Genomic DNA, 20,630 nt, shown 5'->3' with positions numbered 1-20,630 from the left:
TTCTCTATGTATCATTTACATTAGTATTTAAGCTTGCGTTTGTCTTGCCTCTTTTAGAATGAAAGTGCAAACAATTCAAATGGGTATGGGGGTGTGGTACTCTGATTTATAATAAGATATATATATTTGGTCTTACTGGCATATGGCTCCTAAAACCATTGTAATTTCCCCAGTGATAAGAGCATGAATGCTCTTTTTGCTCTGTCCTCCAATCCTGAAATAGCGCCAGAGAGATAAAGGTGAAATGAGTGTCTTGTTTTTCACCACAAGCTCCTTTCAGCCTGAGTTTATGTTAATGAGGTGATTTTTAGAAAGCCCTTTAATAACTGCAGAATGGGGGCTGGTTGTCAGGGGAATCATTAGAGGGTGATTAGAGAGTTGGAACTTAACCCCTGGGATGGTGGGACTGGTGGTTGAGTTAGTCATCAGTGGCCAATGATTTAATTAATCATGCCTAAGTAAGGAAGTCTCCTCAAAAATCCCTAAAAATACAGGATTCTGGGAGCTTCTGGGATGGTGAAAGGTGGAGATGCAGGGAAACTGGAGTGCTTGGAGTGGACCTGGAAGCTCTGTGCCCTTTCCACAAACCTGCCCTACGCATCTCTTCCTTATGGCTGTTCTGAGTTGTAGCCTTTCATAATGAACTGGTAATTTAGTAGGCTTATGGTTTTCCTGGGTTCTGTTGCCATTCTAGCAAAATATTGAACCCAAGGAAGTGATCATGGGAACCTCCAATTTATAGCTGGCAGGTCAGAAGCACAAGTGATAACCTGGACTTGTGATTGGCATGGGAAATGGGGGACAGTTTTGTGCGACAGAACCCTTAACCTATGGGATGATGTCAGAATTGAACTGAATCACAGGACACCCAGTTGGTGTCCGCAGAGAATTAGAGAATTGCTTGATGAGGAGAAACCCTTTAAACATTTGGTGGCCAGAAGTATTGAGAGTAGAGTTTTTTTTCAGGGGGCTATACCATTTTAGCCATTTAATAGTCAAGCACACTTCACTTCTTCAGGGACAGCTTATCTGGCTTACCTTCTATCCAGATCACAGTTACCAATGTGTAAGGAAGGGAAGATTGTCTTGAGTGACTAAAATAGGTGCTTGTTCTAGTCACTGGATTAGCTAACAGACATTTGAGGATCTTGTCTACCATTACTTTGCATTCACCCCTCCATGACTGTTATCTACTTTCTAGACCATAAAGAGATTAAAATAACAAAGTAGGATGATAATTGAGCTGCTTAAGGAAAGTTCTTTGAGAAGTTCAAAAAAATGGTTTGACAGCCTGACAATGACAGAAGCAGAAAAACCAAGAAAGGCAGACATGAAATTTCAGTAATTATAGTAATCTCAGGTGCATAAGCATAATCAGGAATAACTGATATGTGTCAGTAATCTCCAAGAACAGCATTCCATGGCTGTAAGACATAATATATACTGTTGATTATTACAGCTTTGATTTGCCAGAAAAATGTTATATTACATTCAAGTAGTCCATATACAAAGACATGGAAAGGTACTCACTAAAATTATTACTAATATTATTATTGGTTTCTGTGCTTTGAAGGCTTAAGTTCCATTAATGGGAAGATTAACTGTGTTTCATGGATTATTCACCATCCTTTGATCACATTTTTATGGGGCATCTGCTCTAAGCTGCGTACTGAACCAGGAACTGGATCCATAGCGGTGGACAAAATAAGTACCATTGCTGTCCTGATGGAGGTTGCAGGATTGTACAAGAGATTGACAGTTATCAAACAGGCAAAAGAAGGAAATAATGTAATTCAACTTGTATAAAAGTCTACAAGAGAAAAAAATGTGGAATGTGATCGAGAACCCAAGGGATGAGGAGGAGGTACAGAACATGATATCTTAGTCATCATGAAGGTCCAGAGATCCTCTAGAACAGCATGGAACCAGCAGTGAGACAAGGGAACAAGAGAGGTTCAAGAGAAGAAACAGCAGAGAAAGGATTCGAGATAGGAAAGAGGTTGACAATGTAGAGGAGCTACAAGAGGACCGTGTGACTGGAGGTTATAGGGGGAGTTGGACGTGGAATTGAAGAAGAGGGAGCCAGATCATGGAGGCCTTAGAAAACCACTGGAGTTTGGATTTTATTCAGCATACCATGGGAAGCCTTTGAAGGATTTCAAGCATAGCTACTGGGTAACTAGCTCTAAGTGTCTTTAAATGCTTTAGTTATTTTTGTTTCTCTTTGCTTTTGCTTATATTTGTAGAAGTGATGAAGGGATACTTCTGAAAATGTGTGGCACAGAAAGGAATCCAGATTTTAAGGGCCCTAAATCTTAAACAATTTTAGAAGTCCTCTTTAGGAAAAAGAACTCAAAATTACAAATAGAAAATTAGGAACAAAGATGTTCTTAGATGCCTCTTGCAGATGAGGGACCCCAGAGCTTAAGCTTCATCTTGTCTCATTATATCCACTCCCTGCTGGTATTGTGGAAAGGATTTTATAGATATTCCTGGATTTAGGTGGGAACCAAAGTTGATTTTCAAATTTCAATGCTTGGAACATCTCTCCATTATTCTTTAGAAGCCCTGTCCTTCTTTCATCTTTTTTCCCTCTCTTCTTGGGTCCCTCCATCTAATGCCCCTGATTCAAACAGCTCAACCATTTCATCCTTCTAGTATCGGTCCTTGTAAGAGTATATCTCGGAGGGTTGGCATGAGTGTATCTGAAATGGTATGGGACAGGGAAATGGGACGGGAAACAGTTGATAGGGTTTATAAGTCTGTTAGTCAATGTTTTGGAGATTCCATTTTCTCAGGAAAAAAATTACTGGAAACATTCCAGGACTCTGTTATAGTTGATGTTCCAGAGTTTCACTTTTTTAAGATCAAAGACCTTGGCCAAGTTCAAGACGCTTTATTGGGTCAGAGCCCCTGCCTCTTTTTGTTCAACATTCCTATCTCTTTTGAAACCTTACCGAACACCTTTACAATCCTTTACCCTGTTTGTCAAGCTGTTTTACTATAAGAAATGCTGTCTGTTCCATGAAATGCTCTCTCTAAAGAAATAGTACTCTGTGCTTTTTTGAAATAGAGGGAAAGATGAGCTGGCTAATTTATTCCATTCCCAATACTTTGTAACAAAAGTTCAAATGAATGAAAACGATTGAGTTTGTAAGCCTGGTCTGCAGATATGAAAAACTGCTGGAAACCCTTGAGTGTGGAATGGCTTTAATTTACTGCATGGATCTCAGCCCATGATATGCTGCTTTTTGTTGACTTTCATAAAAGAAAGAACTACAGAGAGCAAAAGCTTTCAGAAGGGCTGTAGTTGAAGAGAAGCAGTGGGTGAAGCTCTAAGATTGTTACTTACATTAAACAATGGGATATAGTTTTGGTAACGGGGACAGGTCTGGGGGAAGTATAGAGAGTGAGGTTCATAGGCTCCTCAGTGGGAATGGGGACAGATTTACACCCTGGCTTTCCTCATTGGCAGGAGGGCCTGGAGATGCATGAGGCAACCTAAGCCAGGAATTGTGTGATGAATAAGGAGATCATGAGAATACACTTTCATTCTCTCACCAAGAATACTGTCTCTTCATTTTCTGTATGTGATTTCAGTTATCAACGTATTTGATATTGCCTGAACTAAAGAATGGTAAACGTTGATCTTTTTATCTTTCTACTTTGATACTGGTGGTTTATTAAGATGGATATGATGGGGTCCTTCATTGATAACACGTACATATAGGTGGAGAACATCCTTCAGGACACCTATTGTTTGCTCCTCAGTTTTCATATTCTGCTTTAATTGCAAAGCATTGTGCTACTGGGAACCGTAACCCCAGCCTCCCACAAAGTACTTGAGTTTGGCATCCTGGATGAGTTATAGCAACATTTAGTCATCAGGCCTTTGCTTTCTGTGTCTTGTAATACAAAGAAGAAAGCAGTCTCTGCCCCCATCCCATAGAGAGGACAGAATGGCTATTCGTGTCTTATTATCACATCCTTAATCTTTTCCTTCTCCTCCTCCTCCTCCTCCTCCTCCTCCTTCTTCTTTTTTTTTTTTTTTTTTTGTGGGTAGTATTGAAACCATCTGGACTGCTTTGAAGTCAGTTTATTTTACTAAATTAAACTTTTTCATGATTGTTCCCTTTTCCTTTACACGATGCCATGCAGCATTTGGTTAATTCTGGCACAAGTACACCTGTGTTTATAAATCTGACAATTTAGTCTGTAGATGAAGGAAGCTGAAATCAGAAATTCGCGCCAAATTAAGTCTATTGATAGGCTCCAGGGTTTTTTTCTTATTGATATTATTTTAGATTAAATGTTTCCCTGTGTGGTTAAATATCTTTGGCTTTAAGTATCAGTTTACTTAAAGAGACAGTATAGTATCGTGATTAAAGACGTAGGACTTATAGTCAGTGAGAACCAAGTTCAACTTACTTGTGTGACCTTAGGAAAGTCAGTTTACCTCTGTGGGCCCCAGTAACCTCATGTGTAAAATGGTGGTTGGGGTAGCCAGCCTCCAAGACAGCCCCAGTGATCCCTGCCTCCTAGTATTCATGCCTCATGCAGTCTCTTCCCATGTTGAATAGGGTTGACTTGTTCAACAAATAAGATATTGTGGAAATGATGGTGTGTGACTTCTGAGGTTAGGGAATCAAAATCATTGTGGCTTCTGCCTTGTACTTTCTCTTGGGTGACTCAGTCTGGGGACAGCTAGGGCCATGTTGTAAGGATAGGCAGTCATAGGAACAGCCCACATGGCAGGAACTGAGGCTTCCTGCCAACAGTGAGCACCATGTAAGTAAGTTGTCTTGGAAGCACAAACTCCAGTCCTAGCAAAGCCTTCAGATGTCTGCAGACTTGGCAGTGTCTTGACTGGAACCACATGAGACAGTCCGAGCTAGAAATACCCAGTCAAGTCGCTCCCCCAATTTCTGATATATAGGACCTGAGAGAGATAATAAATGTTTATTTTATTGAGCTACTGAATTTGGGATAATTTGCTCCACAGCCATAGATGGATGATACAGTTATAATGACAGGACCCCCTTGTCGGATTGTTGGGAGGATTAAATGTGACATTATAAAGGCTTTGTACAGAGTCTGGCACATTGTGTTATTCAGAGAGATAAAAGTGATAGTTATGGATGGAACTTGACACTAGAGGACCAGTTCTCCTCTCCAGCACCTTTACTCCAAATGCTTTATGTGGGCTCTTCATTTAGATGATAAATAATTCCAAATTTATAGCCAGCTCCTGAGTGATTGGCAAATTGGGATAGCATATCTGATGCTTCTTGTGTCCTGATTCACATGTTCTCATCCCACTTTTTAACTACAGCCTTGTAGTCAGCTACAGAGCACTCTTACTTAGCCTGATGGCACCTTCCTCAGCTGCAAAAGTGCCTCTTGTTCTTGGGGCTGTCTTAGTGTACATTAGCATGTATACTTTTAACTATTTAAATGCATGTGAGAATCTGGAGCTATTGGAAATGGGAGATGGTGGGTAAAGACTACTTCTTTCTACCCTTCATCTAGATGATTCTCAGGCACCTTCTCAATGGCTCCTTGAAGCTGTCCTTTGTGGACTGGAGGTCTATTGCCCATAGTGGAGGTCTGCTCAGTACCGCCTCTTTGGATTGGCTTTCTCTCCTGCATTCCACTCCTTCCAGCCCCTCACTCCTGCTTACTGCCTAAATTCAACTCTGCATGCCAGCCTTGTATTTCTCTGGTTCTGCCCCTTGGAGTTTACCTTTGGCTGCAACAGTTGGCTCTAGTGAGAATTGGCCAAATGTTATTTGCTTTATGTATGTTAATGAAACCATTACCATGATACCTGCTTTACCCTCTTCAGTGGTTTTCTACTGTTCTCAGGAATAAGTCTCAAACACCTCATACAGTGGCAGGGACCTCCACAAGCTGAGTCCTGACCATTCCTTCAGCTTCCACTCCCAGCTTCTCCCTCCTCTCCCATCTGTTCTCTACTTTGGCCTTACTGGGCTTTGCTGAATTCCTTTTATGTGAGAATTTTTCCATTGCCTCTGAATCAAGAGCGTGCTGTTTCTTTTTACCTTGCTTGGCCAACTGTCATTGTTCAGGCCTCAGCCTAAATGCAGTGTCCCCAGGAAGGTCTTGAATATGTCCTATCATTTTATTCTATTTTATATTACTTATTTTAAAAATATGCAACACTTCAGAAATTGGAGTATCATCCTTCTTCAGGGCCCATGTTAATATTTTCTCTGTATTGTTGCAATTTTAGTATATATGCTGCTGAAGCAAGCACCTGAAGATATCATTTTAAATATCTGCATATCAATCTGGATTTATCTTTTCTTAACATCTGTTGTACTTGTATTTTCTTAATGTTCACATTTCCTCCTTGAATATCAATTTTATGAGGCCAAGAGCTGTGACTGTCCAGTTCTCTATTGCTTAATGTTTGGCTTAGAGGACATTCAATAAATGTCTATTCAATAGAAGAAAGAATTTAGGCAAAATTCACTTGACTGATAAATATCTGTGTGATTGTTGTTTTTTTTAAATGCCTTAGTCTCTCCTTTTAAAACACAAATCCAATCCAAATGGGTCTCCTCAAGCTGCTGAAACAAAATATTACTTTAATAGCAAAAAAAGACAAATTTGTTGGTAGTAGAAGGATTTCCTTTTATAATTACATTTCCTTTTTTGCCACTACAAAAGGCAGTATTATAGGCTTGCATCAACTGACTGACAAGCTCCCCAAGTACTTTTTTAAAAAAACTTTTTTAGAGAGGGAAAGGGGTAGAGACAGAGAATGAAAAAGAGAGAATCTTAAACAGACTCCACACCCAATGCAGAGCCCAATTCGGGCTCAAACTCATCACCCTGAGATTATGATCTGAGCAGAAATCAAGAGTAGGACATGTAACAGACTGAGCCACCCAGGCACCCCTCTTCCAGCACATTAGATTATAATTCAATTTACAAAATTTGATTGACAGATGACTTTTAAAGATGATCTTTATTGGATAGAGTTTACCCCTGTGTAAGTAAAATTTGTAGTTTTAACTCATGTAATCTAAGCTCTGCTTAAACAGAGCAGACTTTTTGCTTTCAATATATGTAGAAAGAGAACTCAGTTGATGAGTCAATAGGAAACAGGAGGTGTGCCCATCCTGGGAAATCTAGCCTTTTCAGAAACAGCAACACTGTTCAGATGGCAGAGGGTTACATCAGGATTCTGGTTCTATATTTAAGGATAGAGAGTCTTTTATGAATGTGACATTCTTGAAAATATATTATTGTAAAGTCTAGGGCCATCTTGTATTAGCTGGTGTCAGATGGTCTAAATTTGTGTACGAATACTAAAAATCTGGTATCATATCAGTACTGAATTATGGTAGGTAAGAAAACTGAATAATGCTGTATTTAAGGCAAGTTTCATTGATGAATATGTTTATAAAATGGAAGTCAGCTCTGTGGTAGATCAATAATGCACAAAGATATCTCCTTTGATATTTTGCAAAGGGCTGTGTACTAAATTTATTATGTCCTTGACAGTGATAAAAATCACACACTTCATGTGGCAGGAAAACATTCATTCATTTAACAGATATTCATTGTGTGCCTACTGATGTAGGAAAGATGTTAGGGTTCACAGGCGACCGCCAGGAAAGAATTCTTGAGACACCTTCCATGCAAAAAGGTAGCTTTATTAAGGCACGGACGGCACAGGACCTGTGGGCAGAAAGAGTTGCACTGGGATCATGAAGCGTGGCCTATTATATACTTTCAGGTTGGGAAGGGGTTAGGGATAATGTAAGCCTCCCAAGTATTCTGGAAGCAAGGTTTCCAGGATCCCAAGGGGGCTAGCTATTATTAGGAAAGGTCCTTTATTACTGCTTAGTAAAAACTCAGTCATGAGGCCCTTCAGATGTATAACAGTGGGTCATATACTTGGGGGATGGTTGCCAATATGGATCTTGGGGGATAGAAATAAAGGAAGTTTCCAAAGGAATTTTTATATGTTAAAGTAGACTTACAAGTTCCTAGGGGTTGGGCTAAGATTGCCTTTTGCCCTTAGCAAAGTATCAACATCGAGGCAGTTGAGTCCCTAGAGGAATGTCACTCTGCTTGTTTCAAGGACTTGTCAATGGGCTGTAGGTAGTAAGGAAATTTAATAACTTTCTTCTGCCTTTTTTTCCCACATCACTTACTATGTTCCAGGCACTTCTCTGGGCATATGAGATACAGCAAGAGCAAAATATATTTCTGCAACTTCTCTTCAAGAACAGATTTTTACCATGACAAAGGGCTTTGCAAAACCACATGGAGAGGAAATGGTTGACATCATTGGGAATTAGGGTTGGTCAGGCTACAGGAAATTGTCAGCAGATTTCCCACGGTATTTTCTGAAGAATGAGGATCTTCCAAAAGGAAAGCAGTGCATCTAGATCCAGCTGTTACAGGAGTTTATTTGAAGACTAGAAATGCTCTTTTTCTCTAAGGATATTGAGATACCATTGAACTAAGTTAACTTAATTTAGGTCTCACTCATCCACAAGGTTTAACCTGGTGGAGTTGACCCCTCTTTCCTCTCCTTTGGATCAGGGGAGACTTCGCCAGACAGTGAGTTGTTCCAGAAAAACAGAGCAATGGATCATGTACAGTAAAGACAAAGGCTATAGGGAGTCATAAAAATTAAGGACAGGGGCTCCTGGATGGTTCAGTCCTTTACGTATCTGACTTCAGCTCAGGTCATGATCTCGGGGTTCTAGGATAGAGCTGTAAGGGCTCTTGTTTAAGCTGGGAGCCTACCTTTTCCTCTCTCTCAGGCCCTCTCCCTGCTTGTGCTCTCCCTGTGTCTCTCTCTCAAATAAAATCTTAAAAAAAAAAAAAAAGAAATTAAGGACAACCCACATTTTAATCTAGATTTGATAAGGTAAGATACACTAAAAGGTAATTCCTGGGACAAGATGAAAGAGAACGTGAATGTATAATCTAGATTAGTGGTTCAAAAGCTTGGGTGGGCCTCTCACCTCAGGTACAATTAGAGATGCTTCAACTTAACCACAGCAGTTCTGATACATACTGAAATTTGAGAACCACTCACCCAGATGTTAAAATCCATTTGGTGGTGAACTCTCCACTATGCTTCCCCAAAGGTTTCCAGAGTCTTTGGGCAAGATACTAACTCTCTGTGCTACCTGAGATGGACTCCTTTTATTTCTAAAAAAAAAAACCTGCATAACAAATAAATGTTAAAAGTTATGAAAATTACGATGTACATTCGTGCTTATTAGTAAGATTTTGTTAACTAAGGGAATTGTATATGACTATGGGTTCTGTGGTTCAATCTTAGATCAAGTGTTCATTTTATTAATTGGGAAACTATAAATATTTGCATTTGCAGTTATCCAGACACTACAGTTAGGGTGTGAGTTTGGACCACTGCTCCACTGGTTATGGAACTAGAGATCTTTAAACCTTAAAGGAATTTTTATTTAAAATGTGTACCAACAGTATATGGAATCAAGAAAATAACTTAACCCTGGGAAGATGGGAACTGTGTTAATGTGGTTGTTATTGCTATTTGGGAAAGCCAGGTGTTTGGATGACTTACACCCAAAAAGAGTCTTATAGGTATTATTTTTTCTTCTTTGTTACTCAATTTAATGTATTTTTAAACTAAGAAACAAACACCTTTAAAAATACTAGATAATATAAATTCTTAGTTAGCCATGCCTGCAAAGATTTCTTCTGGAAGGATGGTGGGAACAATTTTTCCTTTGATTCTGACTCCCAGCATTCTGAACTTGATGTATACATTGTATGTATTGCAGCACATCATTCTTTTACTGAAATTCTTTGAGTTTTTCTTTACAAAAAGCCTTGGAAATTTACCAGAGTAAATCATAAATCATTGCTGTAATTGACTCCAACAAACCAAAATTGCACAAGAAAATGAATATACAAATTAAAAAATAAAGTTTGGCAGGTCTAGTGATTGCTTTAAGTATTGTTTAGTCCCAAGAAAAAATGAAAAATAAGTTACGAGTTGAGTTGTATATAGGGTAATAGAATGAGGCTTTGAAGTACTAACAATTCAGAAACTCTCACAATCCCTGTCTAAAACACAGTTCTCTGTTTTCTTCAGTGCTTTTTTGCATTAGAAACCAAGTTTACCAGCTGCTGTAAATCACTTTTCCTTCATTATAGTAGTTGACACTATGATACCTTCAAGTGGGTGTTGCTTATCTTGAGAGTTGTGGTAAATGTTGAATGAATATGAGAAGGAATTATAGCTATTTAACAACTGTTTACAAAGGTTCCAGTATTCTTGGGAGGGAGCAGGAAGTATTAATTTAAAAACAGTTTGCAAAGCAAAAAAGAAGACAGAAGAGAAAAGCATTTTATTTCTTAATCTGTTTGGATTACCTCTAAGGGGATGAGTAATGAATGAAATTCAGGATTAGTACACAGGAAGGGCTCTTAAGAGACAGTCTAGACTTTAGGCCATCTTTTTCTTTTACAAAACTCTTTCTGATTTTCTTTTTTAGAGAAAATTCTCTGCCATATTCTTATAACACTTTGAAGGAAAGAGAATTAAGAACTCTGAACAGTCTGGTGTCTAATAAACTTCATCAAAGTTGTTTTCTTTAAAATGTTTTAACTTCTCAGATTGCAATTTTGTATTTCATAGGATTTGTAGACATTTTACATCTTGGATTTATATAGTTTAGTTTTCTGCCTGTTTTAAAAAAATTCTGATCTAAGTCATTTTAAATCCCAAAACACTGCAAAGTCACTACCCTTTACCTTAAAATTTCAAGTTGTGTGTTAATTTAGCCATGTTTTTCTAAGCTATCAACAGAGGTATCTCTGCTGTCACTGGTACATTTTAAACTACTAATGGGAAAAATTTTCTGGTAAAATTATGTTAGGTCTCTCATATATCTTTCAGGGTAGTCATGAAAGTTTAAACATAGTATTCACTTAAGATGGGCCTGTTAAGGAAGGATGAATCCTCTGTATATCTCCCCAACTCCAGTGCTACATAAAAGAAGGAAAACAGTTTTAAAAAAGAAATTTGTTTATGTAATTCCTGTAAATAATATACACAAATACATTGCAGACCCTGGTATGCAATTACAAAAATGTCCTTACTGATACACTGAGATTGGATACAAACTGCATTTCTTTTTCTTTAACAACTTACACACTACAGGGGATGGCTCTCACTTTACGTCTTCCAAGCACTCTAGACAACAGAATTTGTCACCCGCGCTTGGCTCTTTTTTTTTTAATTTTTTTTTTAAATTTTTATTTATTTATGATAGTCACAGAGAGAGAGAGAGAGAGGCAGAAACATAGGCAGAGGGAGGAGCAGGCTCTATGCAGGGAGCCTGATGTGGGACTCGATCCTGGGTCTCCAGGATCACACCCCAGGCCAAAGGCAGGCGCCAAACCACTGCGCCACCCAGGGATCCCCACGCTTGGTTATTTATGTCCAGCTACTTTGGAGGCCATTTTCTGCTGCTGTCAGATTTCCTTGATGAGCACATTTGCCTGGCTCTGGAATGGGTGAGACTTCTCCCAGGAATGAGCATTTATTCTATTCAGTTACCACAAGGCCCAGTTTCCTGGACTGCTGTGTCACCATAGAGGCAGAGTGCAAACCTTTCCCTGGATTCCTTATTTACATCTATTCTGAAGAGTTAGTTACCTGGTGGTCAGTACTGGCTGCTGCTCCTTTTTGTTTCTATCCCCTCTCCAAATATTGTAGTTTATCCCCTTGATGAAAGCTTTACATACTTGCACACAAATATTAGTGTTATCTTAATATTATTACTTGTGATTTCCAGCTTCCTACTTAAAAAGCTCATCTACGGGGGAATGACTCTATGAATTTTGGTTGGTACTTACTTTTGCTGAACGGCATGCAGCCAGTAAAAATCCAGAGTTTGTAATAACTCAGAAAAATGTTCCTGTTAACCTAAGTGAGGAAAGCAAGATGCAAAATTGTATCTATGTTATGACCACAGCCATGTTATAAAAGAACTCTGCTGCCATCTAAATAGTTTATGCCTTAGAAAAAGTCTGAAAGAAAACTTAGTAGAAGCAATTCACTTCTTTTCATGAATTGTTTTCAAAATCTTTGTAATAGATGCATCACCTTTAATGTGTAAATAAAAATTTGGTACTTTCTCTTTTAAACAAAGTCTTCTACTTATTATCAGCTTATCTTCTGCTTTTCCATAATTTGAAGGAAAAATTCCTCATTGTATAAGTGATGTTGACAGATCTGAGAAATAGTGAGGAAAATGTAATGTAAGTAAAAGTAATATTTAGTTCACCTAATTTCATAAGAAGTGTACAGACTCATACATATTTAATGAAGATCTCAATGATTGAAATAATTCAGTAGAAAGCTACTTATCATTTCTTACTTTAAGTAATTTCACTTTCCAATCTTGGTCCTGACAAGAGAAGGTCTAGTTTTAAATAAAATAAAGTAAAATCACCCAACTATCCCATCCCCCACCCACCTTCCCTCCAGCAACCCTCAGTTTGTTTCCTAGAGTTTAGAGTCCCTTATGGTTTGTCTCTCTCTCAATTTGCATCTTTTATTTTTCCTTCTATTCCCCTATGTTCATCTATTTTATTTCTTAAATTCCACATACGAGTGAAATCATAGGGTATTTGTCTTTCTCTGACTGACTTATTTCACTTAGCCTTATACCCTCTAGTTCCATCTATGTTGTTGTAAATGGCAAGATTTCATTCTTTTTGATATATGTGTAATATTTCATTATTTATATAGACCATATCTTCTGTATCCATTCAGTTGTGGACATCTGGGCTCTTTCCACAGTTTGGCTATTGTGGACATTGCTGTTGTGAACATTGGGGTGCAGGTACCCCTTCAAATCACTGTTTGTATCCTTTAAATAAATACCTAGTAGTGCAATTGCTGGGTTGTAGGGTAGCTCTTCTTTAAACTTTATTAATATAAATATGGAAAAGTTGTTGAAGACTTTAATCTGATATGCTCTATTTTACTCATGATCATCAAATGTTAATCTAGGAAAAATTTACCAGTTCAGAGATTTAGAAATTGAAACTCAGAGAGCAGAGTGATTTGCCACAGTGAGTGGCAGTGCTGAGTCTAGAATGCATATCTCCAGACTGCCATTGGAGTGCCTTTCCCACCATGACTCTATGTCTCCCAGAAGCCAAACAAAATTCAGAGTCTTCTTTGGTCTGGAACAGTTTTAGTTTTGCATTGCTGTTTCATCTCACATGCAAAGTATCAGAGCCAATGAATATGAGAAGAACAGTTTTCCATATATCTGCTCTGCCAAAACTAATATGCACTGGCAATTGAAGCACCAAAGCAATTTAGAAGACTTCACTGTTCAGTACTGGGGCAAGACCCTCTATCCAACATGTATCACCTGCATTGCAGACAATGCCCATATGCTATTTTCACTAGAGAAGGGGAAGTGAACTTGGGAAAGTATGTTTCCAAAAATGCAAATATCTACATAGAGTTAATAAAGAGACATTGTGGGAAATAATTCCCTCTGTAGCCTTTGTGCTTCTTTTCCAATTTAGAGCTAAGGAAGGGGATGGGCATGTATTCTGGCTTCCATTTTTGTTTGTGTTATAACACTACTTTGGGTTCTGCCCTTTTATTACTGCTTCAAAAAAAATTCCTAATGGAAAAACAATTATTTTGACTAGTTGGGAGGAAGTTTGAATTTTCTGTCTCTTTAGAAGATGGGGAATAAGAAGGGCATTTATTGAGGGAAACGTGACACGTCTCACATCGCTTTCTGTTTGTTTGTTCTTGGTAAACTGTTCAGCCTTGGGATTTGTGCACTCGATGCCAAGATTATATCAGTAGTGTCAAAGGTGTATGTATATTTCTATGTTACCATCTTTAGCAAGGCCCTCTGCATTTCTGCCTTAATGGAAGCTTCATAAATTAAAACAAAGTGGATTTTTTTTCCCTATCACCTTTAAAAACATTTGAAAACTTACAAAAATGCTTTTCAGATATGTTGTATCATGTATTTTTTATAACACTCCTTTGGGAGAATGTATCATCATTCATATTATAAAAATGAAGGAAAACTAAATTGCAGCTAAAATTTGGCAGTACAGTGTGGTCTCCCCATGGCCTCTGATCTCAAATTTTTGCCCTTTTCTCTATCTCCTATGATTTATGGCCCCTCTGCTGTAGGGTCCCCATTCCATCTACAGGATAAAAATTCACTAAAACTTTTACACTTTGTGTAACAAAGCTCTTCTGACATTGTACTTTATTGCTCGTGTGAGTCTGTATAATCTGGATCTCTCACCGTGAAGGAAGGAATAATGGAGCACTAATAACTTTAGAAGTTTCTCCTGTGATAGTGTTTTTTGGTAAGATTCAATTCATTTGCTGTGTTTAAACCCTGCATGGGCAGCCCGGTGGCTCAGTGGTTTAGCGCTGACTTCAGCCTGGGGAGTGATCCTGGAGACCCGGGATCGAGTCCCACATCGGGCTCCCTGCATGGAGCCTAATTCTCCCTCTGCCTGTTCTCTGCCTCTCTCTCTCTCTCTCTCTCTCTCTCTCTCTCTCTCTCTCCTCTCTGTGTATTCTCATGAATAAATAAATACAATCTTAAAAAAATAAAAAATAAACCCTGCAAATATTTACAAAATGGTGGTCGAATTAAAATAATGGCTTTTGTTAGAAATATGTTTATTCTGATTCCATTCATTTTTTTAAAAAATGCATGGTGAACACAGACTTAATAAGACAGAGGAATGGTATTTTTAAATTAGGTTTTCTATTTGCTTGCTTAAGTAATTTTTTGGCTGTCAGGAAGAAAGGCACTATCATTCATTTTCATAGGATAGTCCATGGTTTTTGTTGTCGATAATGTACTTCAGACTATGATCTGAATCAGTAATTGCTAGATATGTGTGTATATAAAAATTTATTATATATGTATATTTTTCTCTCCAACCTTCTAACCATACTACTCTTCAATACCATTTTTCTTTTTGTATCCTTTTGCTTATTCAGAAAATCTTCATGGAGAATCAACTGTGAAGCCTGGACACAGAAGAGTGAGAGACTATCTCATGGTTAATAAGTGGCATGGTCAGGACTTGAATAAAGCCTGTCTGGTTAAAAGCCACAGTCTTAACTGCTAAGAATGACATGTGACATTATGACACGTGCTGTGTGTGTGTGTGTGTGTGTGTATGAGGGAGGGAGGGAGAAAAGAAAGAGAGGTGAAAAGAACATATGACACAGTCTTACCTCTCCCAGTCCTTTCAAAGGGCAGTAAGTTGGGAATCATGTAGTCTTCTGTGTGAGCTCAGTGCTGCCTAGACATATGTAATGTCAAGAAAATAGGGTTTGGTAGCATTTCAGTGGGAGAACAAGGATGCATGTAAGTGAGATTAATCACTCTTAGTGAAAAAGAAACATTTTCTTAGTGACCTTTATTTTATAACTTTTGACAAGTATTTTAATCCTTAGTATTTCAAAAACTTGAAGCATATAGTTATTGCAAGGACGTCATAATTTTATGCTTGAAAACATTGGGAACACTGAGTGATCTTTCACCTCTGCAAAGATCTTAGTGCTAAGTGTTATTGAGAGAAGATAAATACAAGTGGGAACATACTCTGACTTATTGCCCTAAATCAGGGCAAAAAGAGGAAGGCTAGACCTAACTTATTGCACCCCTTAATGTGATCCACAGATTGGTGTTGCTGGCCAGACTGATTGTAAACAGCTTGTGACCAGACAGATACAAACATTGAGAGTTCTTAGAAACATTTGGGTAATTGGAAGAAATTTGAAAATGTAATTTTATGGCTATTGAATCTAATGATAGAAACCATGGCATTTGTATTTTCTATACCTTTTCTTTTTATTTTCTTGTTTTCTCTAGTTTCATTCAGGTATAATTGACAAATGAAATTGCATATATTTAAAGTATACAACGTGATGATTTGACAAACATAGACATTGTGAAATGATTACCATAATCAAGTTCATTAATATGACCATCACCTCACACAGTTCCCATTGTTTTTTTAGTGAGAGACTAAAGATTTACTCTCTTAGTAAAGTATATGATATAGTATTATTTATTTATTTTTAGTATATTATTATGTTGATGATCATGATTTTTTAGAGAGAAAGAGAGAGAGCGTGGTGGGGGAAGGGGCATTGGGAGAGGGAAAGAGAGAATCCCAAGTAGGTTCCATGCCTAGTGTAGAGCCCAATGCGAGGCTTAATCTCACAACTGTGAGATCATGACCTGAACTGAAATCAGGAGTCTGGTGCTTAACTGCCTGAGCCACCCAGGCACCCCATGATATAGTATTATTAACTGTAGTTGCTACACTGTACATTAGATTACCTGAATTTACTCATTTTATAACTGAAGGCTAGTACCCTTGACCAGCATCTCCCCATCTCCCTTACCACTCAGCCCCTGGTATAGCACTATTCTCTCTGTTTCTGCGAGGTTTTTTTTTTCTTCTTAAGATTTCATGTATAAGTGAGGTCATACAGTATTTGTCTTTTCTCTGGCTTATTTTACTTAGCATGAGTTCAACCATGTTGTTGCAAATGGCAGGATTTCCTTCTTTCTCATGGCTAATATTCTATTATATATGTATTCTTATGTATGTGTATAAATATCACATTCATATGCATATAATTCATATATATATTACATTTTCTTTATCCATTCATCTACCAAGAATACTTGACTGTTTCCTTATCTTGGCTATTGTGGAAAGTGCTACAGTGAACATAGATGTTTTTATTTACTTTTTTTGGTAGTTTATCTCTATTTTATTTTACAAGTATCACTTATTTGGGATTGAAAATTAAGAAAAGCAAGCTGGTTTTCTACTACAGATATTTGAGAACACTATACTGAGCCACAATCAAGTCAGGTTTGTTATTGAACTGAAAATAATGTATTTTAAAAACACATTGAGTATAAAGTACCAGATTAAAATATGTAAATTGCAGCATTAGATATTTCTGAGGCCTCGGTTAACTTGGTGAATAAGATCCAAAGAATTCTGGGGATTTGCAATTACATGGAGGTAATCTTTGCTTAATTCCCACAAGAAATTTTGACAAAAACTTGGGAAAGGCCAAACCTTACTAACTAGCCTACCACTTGAATATCTTCACAATGATATCATGAGGATATCTTTGCTTAGTCTCTCACCCAAAGAATCATTGTATTAATATCCATTTATTTATTCATTTGTTCATTCATTCATTCAGTGACCATTGGGGACCACTCTTTGCATATTAGAATGTGCTAATAGAATAATATGAGGAGGTGTCTGTATGCATACAAACATTTCTAGAGATGATTTAAGGGCATGTTCTTTGAGTTCCCTGAGTGACCCTTGAAGAACTCAGGTCCATTAAGCACATTTAGAAAATGTTCTTGGCTTATTGGACTTCAACCATACTTTTCCTATTTTCCTGGCCCCATTACCTGTCACCCCAGCGTTTTTGGCTTGTACTTTAGGTACGGGCCCAGAAGATAGCAAGTGGGACAGGACAATGGGAGTCACAGAGGAGGCAAAAGCTAAAGCTGGGCCACAGTTGCAGAAGCAACCTCCACTGCAAAAGTCGTTGGCTTTGATGTGGGAGGTGTGAGACCCCCAAGGACACAGTGGCCTACATGATACCAGTGCCATTTTAACATAAAGTTAGCAACATATGTGTGACATACAAATCAAACAGACCTTATTGCTGAACCAGCCAGTTTGATTCTCCTTCAGGCGTACATAGCAAGATTACAGTGCAATTCCTGCTAGAATCCCATTTGGTAAAGTGTAACCTCTGACATTCTGCTGAGTGATCTTTTGGGAGTTCTAAAGACATAACATGCCTTTAGAAAATAACACAATCTTTCTCTTTCATTTGACTTCCTTTTATTTTATTTATCTTGATTTATCACTGATAGGTTTGTTGTTATCATAAAAGAGAAGGTTTCCATCATAGATGGCATTCGTGATGCTAAATGGTAAAATAGTGTGTTTTACTGATGAATGTCCAGATAGCATTGAGTGGGGGAGGCCTAATCATTCAATCTCTGTCAGCAGTTAGGCTGGATTCATAAACAAGAACACATGTTGAGACTTGTGGTATTGACTAGAACAGCTAGGTACTTTTTAGCAAGGTTTACAAGGTCTTGATTTTTCTCCACGTGATGTGTATGGGAGAAGTTGGGGAGGTCAAGAGGAAATAAGCATAAGTCAAAGGGAGACTTGTAAAATAAACAGCAACATCTGGCAAATGACTTCCTCCCATGAACATACGAAGGACCCTTATTCAGGGCAGTGAACAAGAAATGTTTTTCTTGGCAGCATGTTAATGTCTGTCCGATTTGGGAATGAAATTTGCTTAGGGTTATGATATTTCTCTTGCCGATGGTGTAGACTCTAAGGTCTAATGCTCAAAACAGCAACCATTCATTTGGCTATTTTTAAGAATCATTAGGTTTACTCTAAAGTGTTTTTGAAAGATATTTAAACATTATAGCCTCATAATTCTTCCTTATCTAAACTTTTGTTTATATCTTCTTAGCACACTGTATTATTTACACTGGAGAGGTCTGATGCTGCATTTCTTTTTGCTCAATTAACAAAAAGAACATTAAATTCTAACGATTCCATTTACCACTTCAGACATACCAATATGTACAAGCCCTTCATAATTTCTTGATGTATAACTATTCACATTAAATGATTAAAAATAAATTTAATATGCAATAATTTGGTATTTTATATCTCATCACTGGATTTATGAAAGGTGCTTTCAGGGCTTTTCCTACCAAATAGAGAGATTTTTATTGTTTTTACAGACTAAAAAAAAAAGTTAAATATGTATATATTAGGAAAATAGAACAGAAGTTTATAAATGAAAAACCTTGAGGTCTTTCATATAGGTCATATCAAATGACGATTCTACGTTGAGTTTGTGCAAACTTGGAAATAGTCTTAAAAATTATTATCTTCATATGGTTTTCACTATTTTTAAGTTAATATAAGTTTAGCACAACTTTATAATTGTATCATGGGACTTGTGTACTTTGCTTCTCCATGCTGTGGTGATTTAGAGGTGTTTTCCCAGCTACGGGGAAGAGAATGAAATAAGAGCGTGTTCCTCTGGGGGGCTCAGTGGGATAGAATGTCCACCGAATTTCCCATCTCACTGCTCTTCCCTTCCTCCCATTTCTGTCATTGTCGTTTATGAAAAGCAGATGGAAAATAAAGTGATTTGCACATAGAATAATTCTATTCAGTGTTCCAGGAAATGGGAATGTCTTAGTTTTAGGATTTTTATGATGGTGTTTTTTGGTTGCAAGCTTTTCACACAGTGAAACCATCTGCTTTTCTGAAGCTGCGTTCTTCTTAATGCAGGACTCTTTGAAAGGCTCATGGACTTCAGGTGGAAATCTACATAGTACCTACAAGGAAAAGAGAAAAGTCCTGGGATTTCCAGAGGGGGAATTTATCAGAGTAGCAGGCCTATCAGGGACTAAGTCATCCATGGAAGATTGCTCAGCAATTCTACGTGAGTGAGAAAAACTGTCACAGAGTCATACACTTAGATTAGCCATCCCCACCCTGAGTTGTTTAGAAAAAACAGTGTAAGAATATAGTTTACCTTTTTTTTAAAAAAAAAAAAAAAGATTTTATTTATTTATTTGAGAGAGAGCATGGGTGGTGGGGGGAGGGGCAAAGGAGAAGAGAGGGAGAGGGAGGAGCAGACTCCCTTCTCAGCAGGTGGGGCTTGATGTGGGGCTCAATCTCAGGACCCCAGATTCATGACCTGAGCCTAAGGCAGACACCTAACTGACTGAGCCACCCAGGCACCCAATAATTCACCTTCTAGAGAGACTACAGTGGAATTTAGAGAAGGGAGAGGCTATCTCTACCTGGTGACATTTGACACAAGGAGTAGCTTTTGAGATAGTAAGGGAGTGGTGGAGGATTGTCGAAGAGCACCCCATGCAGAGGAAATCATGTTCAGTGGTCACTTATTTTTTTTAAACGACAAGAGGCCGTATGCTCCTCAGTATATCCCTCCAGAGCTCCTGACTCACATAATCAACGGGCCACTACAATCCATCCTTGGGTATATCTCAAGTAATGTATATTGGTTATGGCACTTTAGAACAGACTTAAGGAAATTTATTCTAGAGATCCAGGGCTCAATAACCCAAAGAGGAGGAATGCAGCCATAAAAAGGCAAGGTAACCAAGGTTTGGTTGGTGGTCTGGGACTTTATGGCTTGCCTCTGCTCCTTGTTTACAATGGTAGATTTATTTTCTCTATCCTGCTGTGAAGGTGGCGGGCAGTTTATGGCTTCCCCATTGCTTGTAGGTTTATATCCAGCTACATGAAAAGATTGAGTAAATTCTCTCTTGGGCTTTATTCCTCCTAACAAAGGCTAGCAAAGAGTCAAAATAATCTGCATCATTATCTCAGCCACTAACCTATAACACTGAACAAAGTAATCAGTGAAAAAATATGTACATGATAGGTCAAATTTTGAGGCATTGACAAAGTAGGAGGAAGTTGCATTTTGTCTAAAAGATCAG

At 38.0% G+C, this 20,630-nt stretch overlaps 1 non-coding gene across 1 annotated transcript; it reads right to left on the bottom strand.

Moving 5' to 3' along the window:
- Nucleotides 1-6,168: 6,168 nt before the first annotated feature.
- On the bottom strand, nt 6,169-6,277 carry LOC119869472. The gene has a single exon (XR_005371029.1). It is a non-coding gene; the product is annotated as a U6 spliceosomal RNA (small nuclear RNA).
- Nucleotides 6,278-20,630: the final 14,353 nt, after the last annotated feature.

The sequence above is a fragment of the Canis lupus genome, chromosome 15, assembly GCF_011100685.1.
Source record: "Canis lupus familiaris isolate Mischka breed German Shepherd chromosome 15, alternate assembly UU_Cfam_GSD_1.0, whole genome shotgun sequence".
NCBI lineage: Eukaryota > Metazoa > Chordata > Mammalia > Carnivora > Canidae > Canis > Canis lupus.
Note: the sequence above shows the minus strand (reverse complement) of the source record. Positions and strands in the feature narration are given on the sequence as shown.